This window comes from Conger conger, chromosome 13 (assembly GCF_963514075.1).
Source record: "Conger conger chromosome 13, fConCon1.1, whole genome shotgun sequence".
NCBI lineage: Eukaryota > Metazoa > Chordata > Actinopteri > Anguilliformes > Congridae > Conger > Conger conger.
Genome location: NC_083772.1, coordinates 5888489 through 5897071, shown reverse-complemented (window position 1 = coordinate 5897071; position 8583 = coordinate 5888489). Strand labels below are relative to the sequence as shown.

At 42.8% G+C, this 8583-nt stretch overlaps 1 pseudogene; it reads left to right on the top strand.

The window, feature by feature from the left end:
* Positions 1–1567: 1567 nt before the first annotated feature.
* Positions 1568–8583, top strand: part of LOC133108244 (sodium- and chloride-dependent GABA transporter 2-like) — a 28183-nt pseudogene continuing 21167 nt past the window's right edge.

Here is an 8583-nt window from a genome sequence, read left to right as displayed (position 1 = left end):
GGATTTGTAAGTGTTTTTTAACAGGTTACATCCTGGCAGCACATCTGATTTTGCTTCCCAACACTCAAAGTTCAGTAACACATTTGGAAAGAAAAATACAAGAAATTAAATTAACCCTTTGCACTCTGATGAGCCCTTTCTCTCAGAGGCGTACAATCAAAATAATAAATATAGCTGCAAGCAGCACCTGACAGGGCCCTAGCAGCATGGCAGCAGTCAGCAAGCATGCAGACTTTGATGGAAGAAATCCACACAATGCCAGCAGACGTGCTCGTATAAAGTAAATCTGTCTAAACTCCTGATTGTTATTTTTTTGTTCTTTTGTTTTATTATTTGAAATGTCACATATTAATGTAGAACAATTATTTTTGCATTCTGTTAGCCATGAAAATACTGTACATGAGTGAGCATGTTTAGAGTTACGGTTCATATTAATTGAAATAGCCTATGGATTAAAGACATGCATAGGCTATTTAGTATTACAATTTTGTTCCAAAATATCACATTATCAAAATATACATGGAAATACATGTAACAGAATTAGACCTGATTTTTGTCAATGCCTCATTGTTCCTAATTAGTAATAAACAGCTGCATATTTTAGTAATGCAATTGAGCTATATTTCTGGTAATGTTCTGTTGATTTAAAACGCAAACATGCATGTTCTTTCTTTCCGTGATTGACCGAATTAAGCAATTAGAATGCAGCATTAATGATCAGTAATCCATCACATTCTGCCCTTAAAATTCACCAGAAATGAACATTTCACAACTGTTCTTTAAAAATATATATATCCCACCCCCCCTAGACATTACTTTTCTCCAGCTCTATTCAAATCCAATATGGCAGACATGGGGGGTAACTGAGGCAAATCTGTTCTGCAGGCAGAGACTCTAAGTACTCAAAAGCCTGATATATTACTGTCGCCTATTAGCCAATTCTCATCTAATTTTCTTATTAGATCCTTGACTCTATCTAATAAGTCCTGCATTCTTGGCTGATGGTGGCCATGTTTTTTTTCATATGTTGTTTGTTTCATATATTGCCTGTCTGGACCTGTGGCCACAACACAACATACAATTTTAAGTTACTTAATAACTCGGTTCATTAGTTATAGCAATTTCCACATGTTCCCCTGTAATAGCACCACCTATTCACACAGTAGAACCAGATCTATTTCCAGTTTTGTGAGAATCCCATCTTTTCTGCTCAATGTTATTTGCATTTATGTGTCAGGGTTGGGAGGTAGCTGTCTCCGAGTTGTTTTTTGTTTCCTCTACCTCCCGGGGTTTACTGGCAGACATGTTCGCGTGCCCGCTTACTAGGGATTACCCTTAGTCGCGCCTGGCTCTCCGCCATTCCTCAGCCCATGTAATAAGGCACGCCCATTTCAATTCGCATTGGGTGTTTATTCAGCCATATTTGAGCTTAGCTTGGTCTAAAGAGGTTATACACCAAGCTTTGTGCAAGTTTGATAAATGACTGTAGTGCCCCCGACTGCAGAATCGTGGCAGAAATCGCACAGTGTGTACCCAGCTTAAGGGCAGCAACTATTTGTATCACAAACGGGATCCTCAGCCCAGCCGACTCATCAACATTGTCAACAGCTGATCAGAATCCTGCTGCAGGACGGTGAGTAGTGTACTACGTCCTTAGTGTGCTGTAACAAAAGGAGGAGGATGGTTGGGTCAATCTGAATTAAAAAATCTGATCTAAAACGTATTTCACAAGTAAACTGATGTATGCAGTAAGTATATAAAACAGAAGGACACTTAAATATTTGAAGAATTTACACCAAATCTGAAAAAAATGTGTTGAACAGTGTAGAAACATTCACGATTCATGGAGCTATGTAGCTCCAAATAAATAACATGGAGTATATGAACGATGTTCCACAGTCACCGCACAGAATACAGTTTGTTATTGCAAAGCACAATAAACAGCACTTTCATTTTATTGCATATTGTGTGAGGCTATAACTGCACTGCCGACGTTCAAGCAAATAATTATTGACAGTTTGGAGGATAGGACAGTGTCACCTCTCCCAAGGAAGCAAAGAAGGTTGGTAGAGTACCATGACTGAGGAAAACTGAAGAGATTGTGAGATTTCTATGTATAGGTATCAGCAAGATACCTATACATAGGCTGTACAGTGTCCATTCACTGTGAGGGGCAACGTCAAGTTATGCCATGTTGGCCAACTGACTGATGCTGATTTGGCTGTTAGTCATAACAAGTTACAATAGAGTGGGTTTGATGTGAATCGCCCCAAACAACGTCAAATTCCTGACAGAGATGAAGAAGAATTCCTGGTGAAATGAGGAAGAACAGAAAATTCCCTGGGAAGTATTCAGTATTAAGAAGGTGAAAGGAATGGGAAAGAATGCCAAGGCACCTTCATTGAGGTTCTTGCTGAGATGGATTCTACATATATTTCCCTTATAATTGGATCCTGATTAATAAAGATTCATGAAAAGTCAGTTGTCATTAATTGTATTACATGTGTGGATTCATAGCATTTTGCTATAAATGTGTGAAAATAAAGTTCATGATTAGCTCACTTTTATGCATATTGTTTTCAGAACAGCAAAATTCTGATTCTATAAGGCCCTGTCACTCATTGATAACTTGGCTCAGAATCTCAGGTACACTGCGCACATGTGAGGAGGTGTCTGCCAGTCAGCAGGTAAACATCAGCCTCTGTTTGATCTCAGCTCTCTCAGAGATTATGGAACGGACAGCAGAAGGGATGAAGGAGAGGGAGACCGCAGAAAGGCAATTGGAGGAGAGGGGGCAGTGGGGGAGTAAGGCGGAGTTCCTGCTGGCAGTGGCAGGGAACATAGTGGGGCTGGGAAACGTGTGGAGGTTCCCATACCTCTGCTACAAGAATGGCGGTGGTGAGTGGGATGAGTGTATGAATATGAGTACGTGAGTGTGAGTGTGAGTAAGTGCGACTGAGAGTGTGCCAATGAATTTGAATGAACATGAGTAAGGCTGTGTTAATGAGCTTATGAACTTTTAATTTGATTAAAAGGTACATGTTAAAAGTACCTGTGTACGTATTATGTTCTGAATTAGTATTTATTTACATATTGATTTATTCTCAATGGTGTGTTTAGTGCTCAGTCTCTTACACACTCTCACACATTGACAACCTGAAACTAAACATCTCTGGTTTTGGTCAAATACCTGTCGTGAGATCTTATCTCATACGTTACCTTTGATTGTTGGTGTATCTGCAGGAGCCTTCCTTGTGCCATATCTGGTCTTTGTGGTGACCTGTGGGATACCCCTTTTCCTGCTGGAGACTGCCATGGGGCAGTACACCCAGGAGGGGGCCATCACCTGCTGGAGGAAGCTGTGCCCATTGGCTGAGGGTGAGAGGCCAGAAACCTCTGTGGGCAAATGGGTAAACCTGAGATCACTTTGGCTTTACCAACAGGGAGCAATGGAGAGAAGAGACAAATCTCCCTGTGTGGCCAGTGTTTGAGTTCAGTTCTTCTCACATGCAAATCTCCAAACTCAATATGCACATATAAAATGCAAACTGCGAAAGTACACTGTTGCGATTAGTGAGGAATGCTTAGTAATTGTGGTTCTTGTTTTGTTCCTGTGTTCTGTGTGTTAGTGTATCATTGTTTAGTATCATTTATTCTTGTAATTTATTATTTTTCATATTTCATGTCTGGTTCTGTTTATTTTCATTAGTCTTTGCACTCGTCCTCCCCTGTTATGTCTGCGTCTGAATGTTTTCCAGTCGAGTCACTCCCCTGTCTGCGTGCCCCACTATTCGGGTGGTTACGGTAGTTTTCGGGGTTCAACATTTTTTCTAAACTCGCGATTCTTACTTCCTGCTTTTTCTTGATAGTTAAATGTTGTAAAGCACTATTCTTACTAACCACTACTAATCTAGATTTTGTACAGTACTAATCCGATTAATACACTTACTGTCTGTCTAACTAACTAACAATCACTTTTATTGGGTAGTTTAGAAATATTCACGTTACTAACTCACTAACGCATCTCTTAGCATTTCTGCGCTGTTCTATAACTCCGCCTTCCTATGCTATCCCTTATTACTCGTTTGTTTCAGCAAAGTGTTCGCACCTGTCTCTTAACTATCACTACGTCTTCAATCTATGCATTGTCTACTCTCTAGTCCAGAGCCGTTTGTTTTACATGTGTGTCTTTGTGAATCCAGTCCGCGTTTTTGTTTTGCCCCTCGTCACCTGATGTTTATTTGTTAGACCGCCCTCACTCCCATGCCCCGCCTAGTTTGTCTCATTCCCCTATGTATTTATACCTGTCCTTTTCAGTCGCACGCTGCTAGTTCGTCTTGTCCTGTTTCTGTTCCCGAGCCCTTGATTCCTTCCCCAAGTTCTAGCCTCCTTGTTTCCTTGCCCTTGCCCTTGCCCTTGCCCTTGAGTCCTTGCCCTTGGTTATTCTGCTTATCTGGTTTTCCTGTTTTGACCCCTGCCTGCTTCCCTGGACTATTCTTTGTGTTTTGTGGAATTCTGTACCTCTGCCTGTTTGGACTGACCCCCTGGATTTTGACCTTGGCTTGTTTTGTGACTACGCTCTGTCTGCCCCATCACCTGTGAGTAAACTTGCCATTTTCCACACCCCTGTGTCTGCTTCTGGTTCCTCTGTCCACCCTGCCGTAACAGTTCTAGGCTGCTGCACTGTTCTAGTGTGTTGATCGCCCCGGACGGACAAGCCAATTTCTGTTTCTGTGTCCAGCTGCTTTGCGTCCAAGTTTGGAGAGGTGGACTGAGGCCAGTAAATAAACTGGGAGCAAATGGGTAATCAGCAGTAGGGTTACAGCGCTCAGTTACCACTCAGGAGGGGAATAGAATATTCTGGGAAAATGAATCTGTTATAACTGTAGCTGACATCTTGCACTTCTACACCAGACACTAACTCTGTGAGGCTAAGAGGTAAACTCTACTCTTACGGGGGGAAATGGGATAATTGTTTGGGAATAAATATTCACAGTATATTACTGGAATTTATCAGATGCTCAGTGTCTCTCTCCAGGCCGAAGGCATCAATATTATTATCAGGAGTGCTCATGTAAAGAGGAACCACAGCACGCATGTGCATAACTATTAATTGTCTAAGTTGCTGTTCAAACCAATGATTGGCATTATCAGGTGTTAATTGAGTGTGTGTGTGCATGTGTGTGTATGTGTATTTGTCTCAGGGGTTGGCTATGCAGGTCAGCTGATCATAATTTACATTGTCATCAGTTATATGATCATCCTGGCCTGGGCCCTCTTCTACCTCTACTTCTCCTTCAGCTCTGAGTTGCCCTGGGCCAGCTGCTCCAACACCTGGAACTCAGGTAAAGTGAATGAAATGTGGTGTAAGTGCTATACCTCCACCTGCAGAGCACACTGCAGGCACATAGTGTTTTATGTCTGGGGTTAAGGTCTGGCTCAAGGGTCCAACAGCTGAGCAGATCTTACTGCGGCTACACCGGATTCATCCCGTTTCTATGCAAACTTTGGAAGCGGATCACCTCTAGTCCTCCTTATAATGGAACAGGAGCACAGAAAAATTAAGCAGTCTCCTAATACTTGTCCCAAAATATCAAACACCGAAAATCAAGGAGACAAGGTAGAATTGGCAAATTCTCCAAATTTAATTTCTCAAATGAAAATACTGTAGCTTATGGAAAAAGCAAGCTAGTGTAACGGGTGAGAAATTGCCTGAGTCCGAGGTGGGATTTGAACCCCGGCCTCTCACTCGTCCAAGTATTTGTTGAACAAACGCTTTACCAGTCAGCTAAAGATTAACTTGCCCGTAGCCAAGGGCAATAATGTTCTTTTTTAATTTGAGGGTCACATCATCGGGGAGTGCTGTCGAGGTAACCTGCTACAAGCCTTCACTTTCACTGCACTGCACCATGCTTACTAGTGTAGTGTGGTTGGCTCGGCTAGTTCGCTAGTAAGCACGGATGGTGCAGTGAAAGCGAAGGCTGGTAGCAGATTATCGCGACAACACTCCCCGATGACGTGACCCTCAAAAATTCAAAAGAACGTTGTTGCCCTTGGCTAGTGGCGAGTTCGCCTTTAGCTGACTGGTAACGCATTCGATCAACAAATAATTTGGACAAGTGAGAAGGCCGGGGTTCAAATCCCACCTCGGACTCAGGCTAATTTCTCACCTGTTACACTAGCAGTTGAGTGAAAAGGCTCTTGTGAGATGTAAAGTCGAGGTTGTGAGCGGTGTAAGAAAGGTTGTGAGAAGTGAATATGAACTGGTGGAGTAGCGCTCCAGTGTCCTACATTATATGCTCTTACAGGAGGGCGGGTAGCATTGGCGACGCTACTGCCTGTCAAAGCCAGCAAAATGAAATGCTTCTGCCGAGGTCATGACTGGTGTCATTCCCTACTGGTGACTCTCTGTGCTTCAGATCACTGTGCGGATTTCTCCAATCAAAACCTGACCGCAAACTGGACCCAACAGCCCAACAACTCATCTTCTGCAGCCACTGAGTTTTGGGAGTAAGTCTGCAGGCTGACTTCTGTAGGGCTGCACCTCCTACAGTATTTAGGGTTATGAAACTGACAAGCCAGAGATTGTGGGATCAAATCTTTTCTAAAAGATAGTCCATGTATGTAAATTGTACAAATTGCTCTGGATAATAGTGCCTTCTAAGATAAATAAATCAGGTGATGGGTAAGGACATTGTTTTCAATGTATGTGGAGATGGAGCACATTAGCCTAGTTTCACCTTTTTGCATTTATGTTTGTTCTATAATTCCATCTAAACCATAAGAGTGAATCCATAAGTGGAGAAAATGTTCATTATTTGTGTTCATGGTTGGGCCGGGGTGCAAGGGGTGTGCAGAGAATCATGGCTCCTACACTGGAATAAATGAATACATTTTTAATGTAAATAAAGCTCTTAAGATGAATATTTGTCTTTTTTCTCTCTGCTTCTTTTCCTTTCCTTCCCCAATTTTCTTGTTCCTTCTTTCCCTCCCCCTCCACCCCTCCCCCTCCCAGGTGTAGGGGTCCTCGCACGGGACTCCAAATTACGCAGGGATTTTACTCTCTACGAAACCGGGGCGCCAGTTAAACGTTGTGTTGCAGTATAACTGCGAAAAGTAATCAGTCTCATAAAATTACTGTTATCAGAAATATCCAACCACAAATATAGTATTTCAATTAATTAAAATAACCAATATTAATGATTGAACATACCGATAACCTGAAGGTTGGAAGTTCTTCGAAAGACTGCTTTAACTCGGCTCTCATGTCTATGCGATTCCAAAACGGACACCGGGGTTTAATAAAATATATTTATTAAACAAACATACAAACACATAACAGATAAACTAACGGGAAGTTAGTAAGGAAATTTAGTTGGGTATGTGTGTGTCCGTGTGTGTGGCGCGCGCAAGCGCGCGTGTCGCTAGAGTTCTGGGTGTGGTAATGAGTTGGGGTTAGCTGTGAGAAGGGACTACTTGCGTAGTTTTACTCTATATATGCGCAAAAGACGGCGAATCAATTCACGTACATATATATGTAGCTAACCAAACACATTACAATGGTTGGATGGTAAATATTGAAACACAGATTCACAAAAACAGTTAAGACTAAACTAAACACTGGCTATGCCTGAATGTTTGTTTTCTTACTGAGTCCATACGCATTGCTGGGTCCAAAAGACATGCTGTCCTTGTAGAAGCGGCGATGGTGCTGTGAATGGTGTCCGGGAGAGATGCGCAGGCTGGGGTGTTCCCGTTTTAGCAGCGCGTTGTCGTCTGATCCGCTGGTCCTTTTCCAGGTGTAAAAGTTCGTTGCTGTTTCGTTGTTGTGAGCTTTGCAGGAGTAAACTGATGTAGCGTTCCGCGTACAACAATTTCCACTCACTATAGGCCACGTAGTTACCGCGAGGTAACTGGGTGTGTCCGTAGGCCTGGTAGTGCGCTGTGCAGCATTCAGCCTCTGTCCGAGTCTCGGAGCAGATGAGCTGAAGCGACTGGCCAAAAGGGGTGCGTCGAAGAGAAGAAGCAGAAGAACAGAAGAAGCAGAAGAGAGCCAGAAGAGAGATCCCAAGAACGTGTCTTGCTCTTATACGGGACCGTTTATTGCTCCCGCCATTACGGGATTGGCTGAACCAAGTTAGACGTCATTCGTGGTGGACGTCGCAGAATTCTCCTGTGGGAATGTGGAAGTTGTAGTCCCTACATCCCCCCTGTGGTCTCAGGATGCGGCTGAAGCCAGTGTTCCTCGAGAGCACAAAAGTCAGTTCACAGTCCACAGGTCAAGTACATTGGGTCGGTAACACAGTTCACAATTGACTGACAAACATCCAGGCATTTATCAACAATTAACTAAACTGGTCTAAAACACATGATACAAACAATGTGAAACACTAAGGTCGAACAGTGAATACATTGTCACAAAACATGAGAAACCTTGGTGAAAGGGTTAGTCGTTTTGTTAGTTCAGGTGTTTTGTTAGTTATTGGATGGTGTCCAGAAGGTGGAGCACCAACAGGAATGACCCAGCCATGAAAATGTTCAGATGATGTAGGGGTCTAGGATGGAGAGGCTGTAGCCTTTTTG